Source organism: Geotrypetes seraphini, chromosome 9, assembly GCF_902459505.1.
Source record: "Geotrypetes seraphini chromosome 9, aGeoSer1.1, whole genome shotgun sequence".
NCBI lineage: Eukaryota > Metazoa > Chordata > Amphibia > Gymnophiona > Dermophiidae > Geotrypetes > Geotrypetes seraphini.
The window spans coordinates 29,643,115-29,663,830 of record NC_047092.1 but is presented as its reverse complement, the minus strand read 5'-3'; the positions used below and the strand labels follow the sequence as shown (position 1 = coordinate 29,663,830).

At 40.3% G+C, this 20,716-nt stretch overlaps 1 protein-coding gene across 9 annotated transcripts in view; it reads right to left on the bottom strand.

Moving 5' to 3' along the window:
* CADPS2 (calcium dependent secretion activator 2) overlaps positions 1-20,716 on the bottom strand; it is a 575,994-nt gene that overhangs the window by 490,192 nt on the left and 65,086 nt on the right. The window contains exon 1 of one of the 9 annotated variants that reach the window (XM_033958197.1): positions 568-587. The exons of the other annotated variants lie outside the window; for them this stretch is intronic. The gene's annotated coding sequence lies outside the window, so the exon portion shown is untranslated. Of the gene's footprint in view, positions 1-567; positions 588-20,716 lie in introns of those variants that run through there. 9 annotated transcript variants of the gene reach the window in all.

Genomic DNA, 20,716 nt, shown 5'->3' with positions numbered 1-20,716 from the left:
TCAAAGGTAATCCTTCTTCTTCAGATTAACTTCGAAAGTTAATCTAACCATGCTCTAGTTAGTTCAATAAAAAAAGGTATCACTTGGGTTCTTTTTGTTTTATTTCTACATATTATCTTTAAGAGTGGACTAACACGGCTGCCACATCATTTCACTCAAGACAGCCCATGTCCAAAAAGATGAACATTGTTATTTAAAACCTAGTGCTTGGCCCATTCAGGTTACAGAAAGGCATTCCAAATGAGCAGCTGTCTTCTAAGAGATTAAGGCAAGTCACCTCCATAATTCCCTACTGGTTGCTGTCCACCCCCCACCCCACCCCAATTTGAAACCATCAAGGGATACTGGCCTCTAAGACAGGATCAGGAACTAAGAGCATTCATGGTATTAAAATATTTTTAAAAATTAATTTCTTAATAGACCTCCATGCAGAGTTGAGAAGTAGCCTAATGGTTAGTGCAGCAAGCTGAGAACCAAAGGACACAAGTTCAAATCCCACTTCAGTTCTTCGTGAAAATTTTATTCTAAATTGTCAACCCTCCAGGGACAGAAAAATACTGACTGTACCTGCAAACACGGATGTCTTTGTGGCAGCATAGAAATGTCCATGTTCAAGATTTGTATAATGTCCAGACACCTGTACTGAATATCCAGGTTCATGCAGCTGACTATCTCTTGCCTAGTCAAGTGAGATATTATTCAGCACCTAAGGTGAACCAAGAAGGTGAATTCATGACGGTATAGTTGGCAATGGAGTGTAATCTCGTTGCTCTCCACTTTCTCCATTATTATTTAACATCTATTTGTCAGCCATAATTTCTAAAATAAATTCCATAAAGCGTTCCCATTTGGAAAACCCACCTTTTTAATGTAGCCTTCAATCCATAAACCTACTCCCCACTACCCTAGCCGGCTGTTTGTCCATCTTGTGTAGATTGTAAGCTCCTTCGAGCTGGGACTGTCTCCTTTGTGACTCTGTACAGCGCTGAGTACATTTGGTAGCGCTATAGAAATAATTAATAGTAGCAGTAGTAGTAGATTTTCTAAGAGAAATTCCTATTTGGAAAAGAACGTGAAATTCCTATTTGGAACGAGAAATTCCTATTTGGAAAAGAACGTGAAGTCCCACAGAGATTTTCAAAAGTTGCTCTCTAAATTTCCCATATATACAGACAAAAGTTGCTCTCTAAATTTCCCATATATACAGAGGGCCAGGTGCATGTCACATCTACCAAGAACAAATAATAAATATTAAGGTTATTTTAGGCTGTTTCACCCCCCCCCTCTACAAAACAGACAGAGGAGGAGAGATTTAAGAAACAGATGGAATGCTTTAAGTTACCAGAACAGGAATCTCCAAATTTAGGGTTTCTTTTACTAAATGGCAAAAGATGTTTTTAGCGTGGGCCAGCGAGATAAATGCTCCAACGCTCATAGAATTCCCATGATCACTGAAGCATTTACCTCTCCAGCCCGCACTAAAAACCTCTAGCACCATTTAGTAAAACCCAGCCTTAGACCTCAAAGACCAAAAAATAGTATGGGTTTCAAGATTTTATTTTTCACAAATATGTTAAGGGATATGTTAGATGGTTTGCTACCACAGTAAGCAAATATCTCATGCATGATGTTGTATTACAAAATGTAGTAGATTAAAGCCACTAACAAACAAATATAAACTAATTTGCAGCCCTCAAGGATCAGATCTGGGCAGCTCTGTCCTAGAATATTCACCAATGCAACTACTGGGTAAAGTTCAAGCAAAAGGAAGTGTAGTAATTATGGGCGAAGAGTGAGGAAGGAGTTTGACTCATTGTTACAACCAGCGTGAGGAAGAAGCCACTGGCGAAACGCGTCAGGACCCGACAGGACCCGCTGGAGTGAGACAACTTCCTAACCACTTAAAGTTAAGTTTTTCAAATAAGCTCACATTTTATTATTTTGAAGAAAATAGTTTTACTAAGGAATGGACACTTCAAATTATACAATTATTACACACTATTTAAAACCTTTCTACCGGTTGAAGATGATGTAATGATAGACTCTTGAAAGCACTTACAGGGGTTCGTCCCCGGTTTGGTGATTTTCTTACCATCTATTGGTTCTGAGCACCTTCTCGGTTATAAGGATTTTTATTTTGTTCACTGTCCCTTTATTTTGTTTTGTTGTGTCTAGAATATTCACCAACATACTACCAGTAGCCACAGGCTTCTCAATTCTCATCCTCCATGTCTGTAAGCTATACAAATTGACTTTGTTGCATATATATGCAAATGCATCCGATGAATATTCATTGTGGCTTATCCTGCAAACCAGACCCTGTTGATAGCCCTTGCTAAGTCCTCCTCTTCCTCCCCATCCCCCCCAAGGCAACTTTGTCTTTGCTCTTATCCAAAATTGCAATATTTTTGGACTGCAGAAGCAACTGTGCACTATGGCCAAGAATGGGTAAAGAAGTCGAGATGCCAAAGTTTCATTCCCTTATGCTTGATTTATACCACCCAGGTGTTGCCTGATGCATCAATTTTATTGAAAGGTTTAAGGCCATTCTATTCTTTCATTCTTTCACAGTCCCCTGCAGGCCGCATATCACTTTAAATGGTTCTCCCAGCTGACAACCTTATTTGCTGGAATGCTTAATATGAGAGAGCAGTAAAGTACTTCAACACTCTATTTTATGAGACTTAGAGAAAACAAACACAGGTTTCTGGATCTTAAAAGAACTCAAGAGTTTTTCACATTCCTCTAACTTGGTCCTTCTTGCCTTCTCTCTTTCCAGTCTAAATATAAACAAAGACCCATATTCTCTAAATGGCGCCCTACCAGCACCTAAGTTAAGTCCAAAATTCCATTTAAAAGAGGACTTAAAAGAAATTTCAAGGTGCCTATCAGCGCCTAAAAAAATGCTACCAGAATGGTATCTCCTGAGCCACTTCATGAAATCTAATGCCACTGTAGACACGGCTAATGCCGGAAGTGGCGTTGGTGCCATAAAATGCCTAGGTATGCACAATTCATGTCAAAAGTAGGCACCAGAAATGTAGGCCTTGAAAATCCTGGCCTACATTTCTGGCGCCTACCTTTGCAGGAGGCGCGATTCTCTACACTGTGCCACTGTGTGATTGACATGCGTTTGGTGGCTGCTTCCAACGGTGCCGTTTAGAGAATCCGGGCCAAACTATATAACAAGTAAACAAAAACATAACTAATACTGTACTGGCCATGAAAATGATGCAAGTATAGTAACAGAAAAAGACCTAAATGGCCCAAGCAATCTGCCCAGCAGTGATTTGCTACTTGAGATAGATATGTTCACAAATTCACATACTGAATACCTAACTTAATTTTTCTTCTCCCCCATCCTTTACTCAACCTATTCAGTTGTACCACTACCATTGAGGATTGCAAATGCTCCTCTGATCAGGTCATTCCTAAGTAGTTTCTTGTTTTAGGTTGTAAATGGGTTGTTAACTGCTACTTCCTGAAGGCCCTTTACTTCCTTCCTTCTGAGTCTAAGGATCATCTCTGTCAAGGGATCTCAATCAGTGGTGTCCACACACCCAAGAAATACGGAAAGAGGTTACAATGGTGCAGAGAAAGGTCTTGAAATCTGAGGCAATATATTGAGACTATCTAGTCTAGACAGTGTGAAGGCAGTAATAGAACAGTCACTGTATTTTTCGCTCTATAAGACCTGTAGAGGAGGAAAAACCAAGAAAAAAAAATTCTGAACCAAATGGTGTACCCTGTCCCACTACCCTGCCCTGTTCCCCCTCTTGTGGTCTGGTGGTAGGCTGGGACAGGGCAAAGGGCAGGCAAGCAAGAAAGCAAGCAGCCCCCCCCCAAAAAAAAAAAAAAAAATAAAATAGAACTCAGTATTGTAAAACTGTAGGATAATGTCCCACATTCATTATATTTTTAAAACAAAACAAAAACCATTTACGGCCTCTTTTACCAAGCCGTGCTAGCGGCTGCTCTGTGCTAATGGCCCTGAAGCCCATAGAGATTTGAAGGGCTTCGGGGCGGCAGCCGCTAGCGCAGCTTTGTAAAAGAGGCAGTTAGCAGTGCAGGTGTTTAAAACCTATTCTATCTTTCTTCCAGAAAACTTGGCATAATTTAAAGTACAGGGTTATTAAGATGTACTGTAAAATGTGATAACCTACTGTATCTCAGACAGATCATTTGGGCTCTTTAGAGCAACATCTCTTCTCTCCCCATTTACCAAATCCTTTCATTTTGGTATCTTTAATGCAAAAAGGAAGCAACCGATAATCTTAAGTTAGATATTACACCGATCACAGCCCAGAAAAAGAACAAGAGCACATTTACCACTCCCAGCAACACAAACTCACTCTACAAATCAAAACTAAAGTGGTCAAAGGCAAAAGTTAATAAACAATATGCATGCTGTCAAAGTAAAGCAAAATGCAGCACAGAGCATCATTCAAGTAACTTGGGGAGGGGGAAGACAGGCAGCAAAAGTTTTTCTTCCCCCCTTGCAACTTACCGTAGTGACAGAGAAACGAGAGAAGGCTTTTGCAGCATTTAAACGAACACTGCCTAGCCAGGGAGATCGGCGGGGATGTAGCTCAGTCCCAGGTGGCTACAGTTCACCAGCAGCTTGGTGCCAGAGCAGCAGGGGAGGGAGGCAAGAGTCGAGCAGCACTTGGAGACAGAAAGCAAAAGTTTTCTTCCCCCCTTGCAAAGGGAGAATCAGCGGGGACACGGCTCAATCCCCGGTGGCTGCAGTTCACCAGCAGCTTGGTGCCAGAGCAGCCGGGGAGGGAGGCGGAGCCGAGCAGCGAAAGCGAAAGTGGAGCTGAGAAGCACTTGGAGAACTGCAGTGGAAAACGGCGGTAACCCAATCCTGTCAAGCGGGGCAGGGTTACCGCGGTGGGGGTGGGGGGGGTTTGTTGTATTCGCTCCATAAGACACACCCTTATTTCCACCCACGTTTTGGGGAAAAAAAAGTGCGTCTTATGGAGCGAAAAATACGGTACTAGTAGTTAGGCTTACCAGATGTCCGGGAAAACTCAGACATGTCCTCTTTTAAAAGGGCTCTCCGGGTGCCCGGATGGACTTTCCAAAACCCAGCAGTTTGTCTGGGTTTTGGAAAGTCCCAAGCTCCAGCTGCATCTGGAGGGCCTCTGAGCACGCACAGATGATGTCACATGCATTCATTTATGCTCAGAGTCCTTCCAGACCCAGCCTGGAGGTCAGGAATGACGAGATGAGGCTGTGGGAATGGGGCTGGGGGCGGAACAGGGCAGGGCAGAATGGGATGGGGCCATGCATCCAGAATTTTCTTTCACAAAATATGGTAACCCTACTAGTAGTATGAGTGTGTACTACTGTTATTTTAGAAAGATGTTAGCATTTATTACTTTTAGTAGCTAATAGAGACTTATGTATCTATCAGTGGTCACTAGTGGACAAGTGGTTTAGGAAGGAGATGTGAAAGTTTCATTGATCAATTAAAGAGGTGCAGGAGCTAAAAAATTTAAGAACCCCTTATCCAGCATCGGTCTCTCCACAACTCTTCTGGGTGAGTGTTCCAGACATCTACTATCATTTTACTGAAAATATTATTTTCCAACATCATTCTGTAGTCTACCACCTTGGATCTTCATGTTCTCAGTGCTATAACTTCTTTCCCATTGAAAAATGATTGCTTCTTGTGCACTATAAATGCACAACTGTCCAAGGTGGCAGTATCTTCTCATCATATAAGAGCACTGACACCTTGTGATCATTGCCAGTATTGCAGCCACTTATAATACATTTGTCTAGAGCAGTGTATCGCACACCAGTGTGCCGTGGTACACTGGGGAAGAGGAGAGGTGCCAGATGACTGTCAGAAGAGAAGCTTCCGCCCCCCCCCCCACACACACACACTACTGCTTGCAGGCTCCGACAGCTTTGAAGAAGTTACTCAAAACGTGCCGCGAAGGTAAAAGGGAGGGAGGGAGAGAGATAGATAGATTTGGGTAAGTAGGAAGGAGGGAAGGGGGCTGCGCAAAGGGTGCCGAAGGGTGGTGAAGTGGCGAGAGGGAAGGGTGGTGGAAGAGAGGAACAGACACTGAAGGGAAATGAGGAAGACAGAGTGGGGAGAAGATGCTGAAGGGAAATGGGGAAGAGAGAGAGGGGAGAAGACGCTGAAGGGAAACCATCCCTTTTTTAATAATTCCTAACATCCTGTTTGCTTTTTTTTGGCGCCGCCTCACACTGGGCGGAAGGTTTCATCATATCATCTACGATGAAACCCAGATCCTTTTCTTGGGAGCTAACCCCCAAAGTGGGCCCCAGCATCCGGTAACTGTGATGAGTTTAAAACTGGTTCCTCACTTATTGTTTCAGCAAAATATTTTTAGTAACAGATCTCCCACACTATTTCTGATTTTGATTTGGGCATGTGAAAATAATTGTTCTATTAGACTGTGATATTATATCTATTATAATCCATTGTTCTCGTGTAAGAAAATGCTGTATCTGATCAGCTATTGTTATTTGTCAAAGAACCAATTATAACTGTACAATCTACTAAAACAATCACGCAATCAGTCGCACTGTGGTTCATTTTTTATTTAAGGTATATTGGCATATCAGCAGGAGAACTACCAGTTCTGCAATGAAAGCATTTCAATTTGCCACAATACAGACTTTGAAAATATAAATGCACTCAAAGCGTGTAGGCACAGAAATATATCTCCCTCCAAATATTGTATTCTGCGTTAAAAAAAAGTTATTCCCTTTCTCTTATTATATGCTGATGAAAAGATTCTGCTGTATGATAGATGAGGCACAAAACTGTTCAGAAAATTGTTAGGTTTCACACAGCTGGCAGGCAATGCATATAATATCTGTTGGTTGCATTAATAAAAGTAAAATGTGCTACTGTGGATTTCTTGCAATAAGCCCTGGTGAAACCAGAGATATCACTGTAAATGGGTTAGGGTCTGTAGAGAGCTGTACTTGGCTGCTGCAGCTGGACATTTGCCTCTGCTCCTATAAGAGGAGCTGTTTTCCTGTCTTTCTTCCTCTGGTTGAAAGAGAACTGTCTTCCTGTCTTTGTGTCCTCTACTGAATGGGTGTGCCTTGCCTGAATGGCCCTGCTGGAGCCAACCCAAAAAACTGGAGTCTTGTCAACTCTGCTTCTGGGCTATTTCCTGACTTGTATCCTGACACATGGCTAGCTTCTTGTCAGGTTCAGCCTTCTTGCTCCATTCCTGCTCCTATGCCAAATCCTTGTTCCAGTCTTGTCCTGTTTTTCATGTCCCTTATGTCTTGTTTGGTTTGGGATTCCTGCTTTGTACATGTGCAGGGGTTAGTGCTGTTTCAAACTTGGTCCTTGCAATAACGATAGTACTAATAAAACACGCCTTTTACTCAGTTTTTTTTTTTAAATTGCCACTGCTGGGTCAGACCAGTGGTCCATCATGCCCAGCAGTCTGCTCCCAACCAGTGCCCTAACTGAGACTAGCCCTACCTGAGCCCGTTCTGGTTCAGCAGGAACTTGTCTAACTTTGTCTTGAATCCCTGGAGAGTGTTTTCCCCTATAACAGACTCCGGAAGAGCGTTCCAGTTTTCTACCACTCTCTGGGTGGAGAATAACTTCCTTACGTTTGTACGGATCTATCCCCTTTTAACTTTAGAGAGTGCCCTCTCGTTCTCTCTACCTTGGAGAGGGTGAACAGCCTGTCTTTATCTACTAAGTCTATTCCCTTCATTATCTTGAATGTTTCGATCGTGTCCCCTCTCAGTCTCCTCTTTTCAAGGGAGAAGAGGCCCAGTTTCTCTATCTCTCACTGTACGGCAACTCCTCCAGCCCCTTAACCATTTTAGTCGCTCTTCTCTGGACCCTTGCGAGTAGTACTGTGTCCTTCTTCGTGTATGGCAACCAGTGCTGGATGCAGTATTCCAGATGGGGGCATACTATGGCACAGTACAACCTCATGATAACCTTCTCCAATCTGTTCGTGATCCTCTTCTTAATCATTCCTAGCATTCTGTTCGCCCTTTTCACTGCTACCGCACATTGCGCGGATGGCCTCATTGACTTGTCGACCAGTACTCCCAAGTCTCTTTCCTGGGGGGGTCTCTCTAAGTACTGCATCAGACATCCTGTATTCGTGTATAAGATTTTGTTACCGACATGCATCGCCTTATGCTTATCCACGTTAAACCTCATTTGCCATGTTGCGATCCATTTCTCAAGCGTGTTTATGTCACATTGCAGGTCTTCACAATCCTTCTGTGTCTTCATTATTCTGAATAACTTCATATCGTCTGCAAATTTAATCACCTTGCTCATTGTACCAATTTCCAGGTCGTTTCTAAATATGTTGAAGAGCACGGGTCCAAGCACCGAACCCTTCGGCACTCCACTTGTGACGCTTTTCCAGTCCGAGAATTGTCCATTTACCCCCACTCTCCATTTCCTATCCGTCAACTTGTTTTTAATCCACATGAGATTTTCACCCTCGATTCCACGGCTCGCAATTTTTCAAAGTAGTCGTTCGTGCGGGACCTTGTTGAACGCCTTCTGAAAATCCAGATATACAATGTCGACTGGGTCACCCTTGTCTATCTGCCTGTTGCACTCTGTTTTTCCCAAGGGGCACCTTCCCAGTGACCGCCTATGTCCCAAAAGAGATCCTCTTTACAAGCGGTTACAGAGTACTGCAATGGCATTTAAGATATCCCTGGATACAAGTTGCATTTTACATGAACGGCAAACCACCCTGGCCTTGCTCACTTCTATGCCTGCAAGACCAGTTCAGTGTTAGGAATCATGTAACCTTCCTTGTATGTTGAGTATGCTTTATAGTAGCTTATTGTAGCTTGGCTATTTCCTTAATAAACCCTCAACTACTGTATATACTCGAATATAAACCTAGATTTTGGGGCAAAAATAAATGGCTCAAAAATGGGGGTCTCGGTTTATATTCGAGTCATACAATTTAAAATTTCTATAGTGCTGCTAGATGCACAGTACACAGCATTGTACATTAAACATGTAAGAAATAATCCCTGCTCAATAGAGCTTATAATGTCATTAAGAAAGGCAAACAGAATAAATAAGGGTTAGGGAAATTCTCACAGAGGGAATGATAAAATAAACATAGACCTATCTCAGGCCTCTGCCCAGATCTACCTTAAACTCTGCTGGTCCAGTGGTAAGCCGAGGCAAGAGCAATCCTCCTATGCTCCTGCCCCATGAAGTCTCACTACTCAGAATGGATGCCACAAGTTTTCACAATAACCTTGTGAGACTACCGTTAAGTTAGCTACAAAATTTTACAACTCGCTCAAACAATCAACCAGAGTTCATTGATAGACTCCCAATTCCTTATAGTCCCACTAAATCGCTTCGTTCTACATCACAGAATCTCTTTGTTGTACCATCATTAAAATTAATCAATTGTGGAGAGGGAGGGGGGTATTTTTATTGTTACATGTTGTATAAGTATTGATTATATGATAGGTAAGGGTGGGTAGGGTGGGAGATAAGAGAATATCATATGTATCTTTGTTGATTATTAAGTGATATAGTTATGGTTATTTGTTTGGATATATTATCACACTTATTATTAGTTTGAAAATGAATAAAGGATTGGAAAAAAAAAAATTAATCAACACGCTGAGATACAACAATTTCGCTGTCACTGCACCTTCTCTCTGGAATTCGCTGCCTAATCATTTACGAATCGAATCCGTGCTAAAGCAATTTAAAGCAAAATTAAAAACATTCTTGTTCCAAGATGCTTTTGGATAACAACTGTCCTTTTAAGGACTAAAACAAGTTTTATAGCTTTTTACCCTTACCTATTGTTTTTCCCTTAATTGTGCTCTTTTTCTCAAAGATTGTAGTTCTCGCCCTTCTTTCCTAATTGTGTGTAATTAGTATATATGTTTGTATGTGTTTACTAACCTAACCTGGTTCTGTTTAGTAACTTAACTTTAACTTGTTTTTAAGATACTTTTTATTTCTGTACACCGCCTAGAAATTTGATCAAGCGGTATAAATTTTTTTTTTAATATACTTGAAACTAGTTTGGTTTATACCTGGCCTTTTTTTTCCTTCTTTTTAGGGAAAAAAGCTTACCTCAGTTTATATGTATAGGTTTATATTCGAGTATATACAGGTAAATCAGAATGAAGTCTAGTATAATCTTTCTTTTTCAGCTATGCTCATCTCTGGACTAGTGCAACAGAGCCTCTCGATTAGTTATTTACATATATGCATTAGCAGCAAAAGAAGGCCTAATTCTGATGCAGTTGATAGCATTTGGTCAACATCACTTCAGCAATTTAAATCAAATTTAGAATATCCTCTGCTCCTGCCATCAATTGGTTTGATAGCTAGCCAAGGCACACATGATCAAGTAACATTTCTCTAATTAAAACAAATGTTTACTCCAAGGAATTTGGCATGATCATCTCAAGTGAGTGTGAATCATTTTATTAATACAGTTCCACAGAAAACAATGTACAAATTACAATTCTAGAGCATAATTACCACTCATTTCTACCCCTACAGCTTCAAATGAATAATTATGCGTACAGTCCAAAGCTTCTTAACTGAAAGAACTCTATTGTTTGATCATAATTCTCCGAAAGTTCCCAGGAACTCGTATACCTGGAAGAAATTAAAATTACGTTTGCAATACTCTGTATTACCTCCAGACACTTGTTCTTAGAGATTTCTTCTGGCTAGGGAACACCAGAGTTATGACAAACAAGACTTAAAATCCAGTGAAAACATTACAAACCAAACCATTAATCCATGAAGTAAAATTATAACTGAAAATGAGAAGGAAAAAAAAAAAAAAAAGAGGCTGGTGTAGTAGTCCAAAATAAAATAGGTCACTAGTGAATATATAGGAAAGAAAACAATTCTATTTATGATAATATAAAAAAAGATTACACTCTCTAATAAATACTAATTTGGGATAGGATTCTCTCTAAGGAAAAACTAAAGCTAAAAGGAATGTGCCAGAGTCACAGTTAGTGCTTAAAACCTGGCTTTTTTGTGAAGCTTATGGATGAGTTATGGCGAAGAACTTGGAGGATATTTAATGTTAATTCTGGCACTCTTGGAAGCTATAGTTGTCTTCCGTAATTAATTTTTTTCAGCTTCTTTTTTTATTGTAACATTTTGCCTGAATCGTAGACTCTCTGTTAACTGGAACTCAAGCAACCAGAAAAAAAAAATCTAAGAAATACTGTAATATTTTAAATAAAAATTAAAATAAAATCAATTTCTGGCACAAATTTAAGTGTAAACTTGGCACGCCACAACTGAGTACGCTCACATTTTGCCTACCACATGTCCGGTAGTTTGTCTGGAACAGTTTATGGTTTGGCATAGTATGGGATATAGTATTAGTCAGGCCTATTTTTTTAATAGTAACTCTCAAGCATCTATCAATCCCCATGGGTGCCAGTTAACTACTGTATTTTTTGCTCCATAAGACACACTTTTCCCCCCCAAAAAAAGTGGGTGGGAAAAAAAGAGTGCGTCCTATGGAGCGAATACCCAAATTCCCCCCCCTCCCATTACCTTGCCTGCCGCTGGTTGCTCACTGCCGCCAAAAGTAGAAGAAGGGAAAGGCCAGGCGGGTGCAGCGATTGCACACCACTGGCCCAGAAGCTTTACCCCTTACATCAATTCTGACGTCGGCGAGAAGGTCCGGGCCAGAATTGACGTCAGGGGTAAGGCTTCTGGGCTTCCCAGGAATTCCTTTTGTTCCAGGTGCTGCGCTGCTGAGCCAGGAGTTGACACCCCCCCTCCCGCTGCTGCTTCGTCGACGTGTACTCCCCAGCAGCAGCGGGAGGTAATTAAATCAGCTTGGGAGAGGGAAGAAAAGGACAGAGGTGGAAGACAGTGAGGGGAACAGGAGGGAGGGAGGGACAATTGTTGCCCTGAGGAAGGAAAGAAATAAATCACCAGACAACCGGGGGGGGGGGAGGGGGAGCAAGAGGACAAAGGCTGGAAGGCATTGAGGGGGACATAGGAAGGAGGGAGGGAGGAAGGAACAATTGGGCCTGAGGAAGGAAAGAAATCACCAGACAATAAAAGTAGGAAAAATGATTTTATTTTCAATTTAGTGATCAGAATGTGTCAGTTTTGAGAATTTATATCTGCTGTCTATATTTTGCACTATATTTGTCTATTTTTCTATAGTTGTTACTGAAGTGGACATTGCATATTTTAAAAAATCATCTGCCTTAACATCTGTGCCCTGTCCCGGCCTACCACTAGACCACCAGAGGGGAGACAGGGTACAGAGCCTGGCAGGAAAGGGAGACAGGGTGCAGAGCCTGGGCAAGAAGTGTGGGGTTAGGTGCAGAGCCTGGCAGGGAGAATTTGGTTCAGAATGTTTTTTCTTATTTTCCTCATCTAAATCTAGGGTGCATCTTATGGCCAGGTGCGTCTTGTGGAATGAAAAATACGGTAAGTCTACTGTATTATTGTTTTATCTATACTTCTGATGAATAAATGTCCTTTGACTGTATTTATAAACTGTATGCTCTTTAGAGAGAAGAGAGTGTGGTGCAGTGGTTAAAGCTACACGCTTCAGCATCCTGAGATTGTGGGTTCAAACCCATGCTGCTTCTTGTGACCCTGGGCAAGTCACTTTTTTCCCACTCCCATTTATTTTATTTTTCTTTCCAGCTTATGATTTATCTTTAATCTTATCTATTGTTCTGCCTTTTGTCTTTGTTTTGTTCTATTTCTATCATTTAAATTTCTCCAGAATTCTACTGTTCAACGGCTCCCCCTTCTGCTTCTATTCCTTTCTCTCCTCTCTTCTACCTTCCAAAGTATTTAGATCAATGCTGTCTTGTTAAAATGTTTATTTTATTTTTATTTTTCCTCTAACTCTACTTTTCACTTCTCTATTACCCTCCAGGTACTTTAGTTAGATTGTGAGCCTTCGGGACAGTAAGGGAAATTTTCAAGTACCTTTCTTATTTCTAATCTTAATGTATATTTTCTGTAAACCGCTTAGAACCTAACGGATGTAGCGGTATATAAGAAATAAATTACATTACATTACATTGCCCCATCCGCATTAGACCTATTGTGAACCCACTAGGACAGACAGGGAAAAATGATGAAGTACCTGAATAAATTCATGTAAACTGTTCTGAGCTCCTATTTAACATGAGTGGTATATGAAGCAGAGTAAATAAACAGCATTTGGGCACATTTTGGCTGACTTACCTCTCTGAGATTCTTTCCTTTACCATCTCCTCTCCCCCCCCTCCACCCACCATTAGTGGTTGATTGGCTTCACACTGCTCTACCAACTCATCCTACCACAAACATCCTACTGCTGCTAGCAGAGGGTTGACCACAATGCTACTTGCATCTTCGTGTCACGTGTGGCCATGTACAAACTCTTTTGTGAAAGGACAGACAATGGAAACACCCCTTGACAACATACAGTCCAGAATTTTGTTGTTTTTTTTTTAATATACACCTATAATAGTTATGGCCCAGACAGAATTCATAGCCGCTATTTTCAGTTATTCATTCAAATACAGACTGCCTCCCTATTGCTATTAAAATAGCATAAAAGTCTTTTGATTTACTCCTTTTTTACTCAGGAGTTGCTGGTTGATGTTTGTATAGATAACATTGCAGCCCTCTTGTCACTACTACTTTGCCAAAGGTCATCAGGGAGCATTTAAATTGCACATACTCTATAGCAGTGGTCTCAAACTCACGGCCCGGGGGTCACATGCGGCCCGCCAGGTACTATTTTGAGGCCCTCGGTATGTTTATCATAACCACAAAAGTAAAATAAAAGTTTCTTGATCATATGTTTCTTTAGCTATAAATTACAATATTATTATTAATGTAACCAGGTTAAATTAAAAATTAAAACATTTTACCTGGGATCCGGGAGGTTTGGAACCGGAGTTTGAATCCGGGATTGCACCGGATCCATGTATTGGGTGAGTCATTCAGGGTCCCGATTGTGGCTGTCGAAATTTGGGTTGCATCGGGCCTGCAGACAGGTGCTGGTAGCAGGTGTTGGGCCAACAAGAAGTTTTAGGCCTGTTTCGGGCTGCCGGTCTTGCAGCCCTGTTTATTGTCGGGCAGGAGGAGCCAGGACTGAGGGAAGCCGATTCCCGGGTGCTACATGTGCGTATGATGTCATCATGCACGTGCGTGATGACATCATGAAATTTGCACATGCACGGTGGGCCCAAAGTCAGCCTGAAGAGGAAGAAGTCCCGGAGCTTTAATTTAGAGCTCCGGGGTTTTGTTCTGCAGCGAGTCGGGCCGCAAAGAGGAGGTAGGGCCGGTATGGGCCTGTTAGGATGTCAGGGGTTGTTTGGAGCCGGATCACTGGCACTGCACATGTGAAAGACGTCATCACGCTTGCGTGGTGATGACGTCTCATGTGCTGGTGCATGCGCAGTGCAGCGACCGGCACGAGATGCACCCAGGCAAATTTTTTGTTTTACTTAAACTTTTAAACGTTTAATGGCGGTGTCGCCGAAGAACAGAGGAAGTTTGGGCCATGGGGAGAGGCTTCGAAGAGCCTCTCCTGAAGATTTCTTCTTCCGGTTTGTTATTTTGGTTGCAAGTGGCACGCGGGCAGCTGACAGCATCAGTGCTGTCATGGTGATGGCTCGAGCTGTCAGCTGGCTCATGCTGGACATTCTTGAAGTGAAAAAAAATAAGTTTTAAGAAGATTTTAAAAGTTTGAAAATCTTCTTTCAGGTAAGAATGTTGGTTTATTTTATTTATTTTATTGTTTGGTTTGTTTCTTTCATGCTTTCCTGTAATTTTGAGGTTTGTTGTTGCTGATCTCTTGCACAGGTTTGCTATCCTCGTGCAGAGATCAGCATCAGCTGGGTGAATATTCTAACTGTTAGATTTGACAGTTGGGAGGGTGACTTGGTTCTGTGAGGAGGTGTTTTGGCTTGTGTGGCTCTTGTGAAGGTAATTATAGTTGATTTTATTGAATTTTGAATAGGAATTGTAGGTTGTGGTTGAAGTTGTTTGATTCATAGATTCTGGTAATTTCCAAGGTTGCAACATTTCTTTCTGGCGAATTGTTTTATCTGTGAGACTATTGGGTGTTAGAAATAGTCTGTGAGATTTCTGTGTAATGTTGTGAGGGAATATTGGTGAAAAGTCGATAAACTGTTTTGGAATTTTTTTTTTTGTAAAATCTATTGAGAATTGGGTTTTATTTGTGTTTTGAGATATAGGAAATTATAGGGAGGGAAAAGTAAAGGGAATATCAGTTATCTGTTTTTTTTCTAGCTTAGGAATTATTTTAGAAAATTTTGGGGTTATTAGATTAGGATAGGGTTTTCCCTTATTAGTTTGTTTAAGTCAGAGTAGTAGGTTGGTTCCAGCAAAAGAGATTCTGCTAGCAACAGCGCGCCTACGTGGTACCCCTACATAGAAAGAACATAAAGCTTCAAATACCCAAATCTGAGGAAAAAGAAGAACTTTATAGAGGGGAAGTAGAATCTCTTTGTTTAGATTTGATTTACAGCATTTGTTTATTAAATTTTATTTCTATATTCAATTTTGAATCCTTAGTGCCTCTTTATATTTATTTTCTTATGTTTAATAACTATTTTTATTCCAAGATTTACACTTTTCATATACTGTTATGTCTAATGCCTTTCATGATAGCTGTCACCCCCATCATCATTTTTTTCAGGATGGTTTTATTTTATTGTAAGTTTTTAACTATTAGTCATATATTTATACAATGCCTCTATACGTCTTTATATGATGTTATGGTTTTATTTGATGTCTTTATGTTTTTTATGACAGTTATCTTCATTTTTTGCGGTATACTTTATACCTTATTTACCATGGTAGGTGCCCTCTCATCACAAAACAATGTTACGAATCCAGCACTTTTTGTAAACTGTGACTCATTTGTTTGCCTCTGTGTCACGTCTTTCTGTTTTTCTTCCTTTAACTTTCACTTTTATTTCTCATCAACCTTGTTTCACTGCACGTTTCTTTCCTTGTGTTTAGTAAATCATTTTGCTTTATTAACTTATGTCTATTACTTTCAATATGTTTTTCATGTATTTATCTCCTCTTCTCTTTGTCACATCATCACACTTCTCTTAGGCATGGCATGACAACACCATCCTTTTAGTTTATTTTATATAATTTTTATTATTTTTTAATCACCATATATTCTTTTAGTGTTTATAAGTTTTTAAATATTGCCAATATTGTTTATATTATTTCAGTATTGTATTTTATTTATTAGGACCCCTGATGAAGGTGTTTGTCCGAAACACGGACCGTGTTGGGTCATAAGGTTTTTATATTACTGCATTTTATTTTGGGATAATAAATTTTTGCCTGCATCGTGTACATTGTCTGCAGTTTTTGTTTGTTCTCCTATTCCAAGATTATACCATATTATTATAAATTATTATTTTGTTTATGTAATTCACCCCTTCTCCTGGGGAAAGGTATAAATTTAACCCTCGGTGTGCACAACTACAAAACAAATCTTATTTCAAGAGGGATACCTTTTACCTCAGTCTGAGAAGGAGGGGGTTACATTAAAATGGCGAAGTCTACTGCAGGATAGATTTTTGATTGTGACATCTAACAAGATTTTTGGGGTTCATATTCCTAAAAATCTTGAGATCTATAAAAGAACCTATGTGGCATGTACATTGTTGTGATTAATGGTATAAAATTTTAATATTTGGGAATATTTTGAATTTCAGAAATTAGAGAAAAGTGTGGTATTTATATTTGTGGAGTATTGGCTGCTTAAATTTGTTTTCAGAATCAAAACCCAATGAATTTAGAGAACATGGATAACCCATTGCAAAGACAGGTAGCTAAGTTACAAAAACAACTGCAAGAAATGGGACGGAAGCTACAGCAACAAACTAAAAATCCAAGTACCAGTACTCAGAGTGTTCCTCAAGTGATAAATCAATTAATGATTCCAAATGAAAATAAAATACAGGATTTTTGGGGAGTTGGAGGAGCTGGAGAACCAGAAATAGAAGAATGGACAGAAAATACAAGAACAGCGCTTAGGATTTGTCATGTGTCACCAGAGGATCAATTTGATACTGTGAAACACATACAGTATTAAGGGCCAGGTCAGAGAAACAATTAAATTTTCATTACCTCGGGTGGGAGGTACTTTGGAAATGCTGTTTGATACTTTGCAACAAGTATATGGAGACAGAGTACACTTAGGCCTAAGAATTAAGGAATTTTTTGAACGACGGCAGAAAATAGGAGAGTCTATTAGAGACTATGCTTATCAGCTGCAGGATAAACTTTATGCCATTAAAGGAAGAGAGAGTCTGCTAGCAACAGCGTGCCAACGTGGTACCCCTATATAGAAAAGATATAAAGCCTAAAATACCCTAACCTGAAAAACCTCCAAGAAGAACTTTACAGAGGGGAAGTAGAATCTCTTTGTTTAGATTTGATATACAGCATTTGTTTATTAAATTTTATTTCTATATTCAATTTTGAATCCTTAGTGCTTCTTTATATTTATTTTATTATATGTTTAATAAATATTTTTATTTCCAGGTTATATTACATTTTATTATTACATTGATTATTATTTTTTTTATGTAATTCACTCTTTCTCCTGGGGAAAGGTATCAATTTAACCCTCGGTGTTCACGACCACAAAATAAATCTTATTTCAAGAGGGATACCTTTTACCTCAGTTTGAGAAGGAGGGGGTTACATTAAGACGTAGCCAAACGGAAAGATTTATAAACTATAAAGAGTTTTACCTCATGCAAAATTGTCATTTCTTTAATAAGACATTAACTATTTTTTTCTGAGGCCCTACAAGTACCAACAAATCCAAAATGTGGCCCTGCAAAGGTTTTGAGTTTGAGAACACTGCTCTCTAGGTACTGGCAAAGCCTGTAGGCTGGAGGGTGGGGTAATTTGCTGTGCTCAATAATGGGAGAGACTAACCCTAAGACCTATAGGTACTCTGGGAGAAAGAGAGTGGCCTTGTTGTAATAAATGAATAAATTTATAAATAATAAAAAAAAAAAAAAAAAAAAAAAGAAAGAGGTTGGCCTGTAGTTAGGGTTACCAAATTTTGTACTTAAAAAAAAATTTTTTAAAAGGATGCATGGCCCCACCCCATTCTGCCCACAGCCCTGCCCAAACACAAACCTCATGTCTTCGGGGCCACAGATGTGACATGATGATGTCACACACATGCATGTGATGTCATTTGCATCGCGCGCAGATGCCTTGCAGACGTGGCCCTGAGCTCAATGGTTTTGAAAACCCGGACAAACTGCCAGGTTTTGAAAACTCATCTGGACACCTAAAAAAAAAAGACATGTCTGGATAAATCCAGATATCTGGTAACCCTACCTGTGGTGGAAGTTGGGAGAAAAGGATGGGCAAGATGAGAAAGACATGGAAGGAGGTATAAAGCGAAGAGAAATAAGGAGAGGATGGAGGGGAAAAGTGCTAATTTTTGCAGAACACTTTATGGTTTGCAGCTAAATGTGTTACCTCTGTACTATTCAGTAGAGACTGAAAAAAATACATGCTTTACAGTTCTAATACTTAATCCCATGACTGCAGGGCTCCAGGAGCACCAGCTGAGGACTGTCATTATAATGAACAGGCTAAGCATATTTAGGGAGGGAGGGGTTAGAAAATAGGGGAGGGGTTAGAATGTTCATGATCAGGAGCAAAGAAAAGCTGCTGGTTGGGGGGGGGCGGGAGCAAAAACACAAGGCATAAAATAAAAATGTCTGGATCTGTTTTCAGACAAGTAGCAATATTCAAACGATATACAGATTTGATTTACTCCCTTGGACAGTGTATTTCTCACATGTATCACAAACGGTAACTAATGCTGTGTGTCATCGGCTAAGCACCGTACAATTGCCAGCTATTACTGGCAAACAATGAAACCGACAGTCATTAATTTATAAAATGCCAACACTCCCCTGCTTATTGTAAACAAAACAAGCAAGACTGTGCTTTCCTATCTGAAGGGATCAATTCTTTTTTTTTTTTTTTCTTTTTTTCAGGGAGCTCTTGTTTAGCCTTGAAGCTTATCTTCAAAGCCAAGAGCATGCGATACAGTGCTGGCGCTAATTGAGATATACTGTAGCCTGTCCACCTGCCAAGTCTGAAGACAAAACTTGGGATATTTCCCAGAACAAAAAATCTCCCCAAGTCTCCCTCCCACAAGACAATGTGTTTACTTTGACGCTTTATCTAAAATGTACAAATTTAAAAAAAAAAAAAAAAAAAATACATTTTAAGCAGCATCCAAAATCCTTTGGCCAAGCTTCTTATCAGTTTGTTAAAGCAGCAAAACTGGACATATTCCTGGAAAAACAAACTCAAAATTGCCTGTTTCTTGGCTTCGTCACTTTCACTTGTAAACTTTGTCTCAGATCTTTGTTTTTGGTTGGTTTGTTTTTGTTTTGAATTCTTTCAGAGCATTTACCTTACTGGACCACGGTAGAAACCTCTACCGCAGCTTTGTAAAAGGAGCCCTAAGCCCCTAAATAGAAAGAAACAACAGTCAGCAAAACCTAAGTCCACTACTGGAGAAGGTACAGAGTGGAGTGAAGTGGAGAGAACCTATTTCCAGAGAAAAAAGGGATCCAGCACTGCTCAAAAGACAGAAACTGGCATAATTCCCTTCTAGATGCAACTCTCAGCCACAGAGGTCTAGAGCAATACAGTACTCCCCCGATATTCGCGGGGGTTCCGTTCCAGGAACCCCCGTGAATCTTGAAAAACCGCAAATACGGTTTTTCGTGGGGGAGACTGGAGAGGGCAGCAGGAGAGGCAGGAGAGAGCAGCCGGAGTGCCGGCGAGTGCAGGAAATCACTTACCATATGCTCCAACCACCTCTTCCTGTACTAAGTCGGGCCTTACCAAACAGGAGCTGCGTGTCAAAGCAGCTCCTGATTGGTAAGGCCCGATTTAGTGCAGGAAGAGGCGGTTGGAGCATACAGCGAGTGATTTCCTGCACTCGCCAGCGCTCTGGCTGCTCTCTCCTGCCTCTCCAGCTGTCCTCTCCTTGTTGGCGGTTTGCAGTCAGAAAATACCATGAATGACCGGGACCGCGAATGACCGGGGGAACACTCATTATCTGTCCCTTTGCAGATCTCATCCCTTTTAGGCCAGAAGACACCAGATGTTTCTGTGATGCTGCTGTTTTTTAGCTGTGTACAAAGGACCCCTGAGGAAGGCAGAATACTGCCGAAACACGGCCCATGTAGGGTCAGACCACTAGAATACAGCCATATACAACACATTTTACATCTTTCTGTATTGTGTTTGGCTTTTATTATATTTTTAATATTTTTGATATTGTATTTGGTAAAGGCATCAATAAACTATTCAATTTTTACTCTTGGAAGTCCAGGATCTGGTTCCACACTTTCTGTTCTTGATTATTTCAATGTATTAATAAAACATAATAAAGAGAAACTTCTCAGAATAAGTACCCAGTAACACAAATTGCCCTCTTACTATTAAAACTTGATAATACTGCCAAGCTGACATGGATTACGGTGGTTTACAAAACTTGATAAGATTAAAAAAAGAAGAAAGGAACTCCAAAATACACAGAACAACAAAGTTTTTGCTTCTTCAACACTTTTGAGTGCATCTTACAGATTTTTGGCTGCTGATTATGAAAATCACATTTAAATTGCATTACCA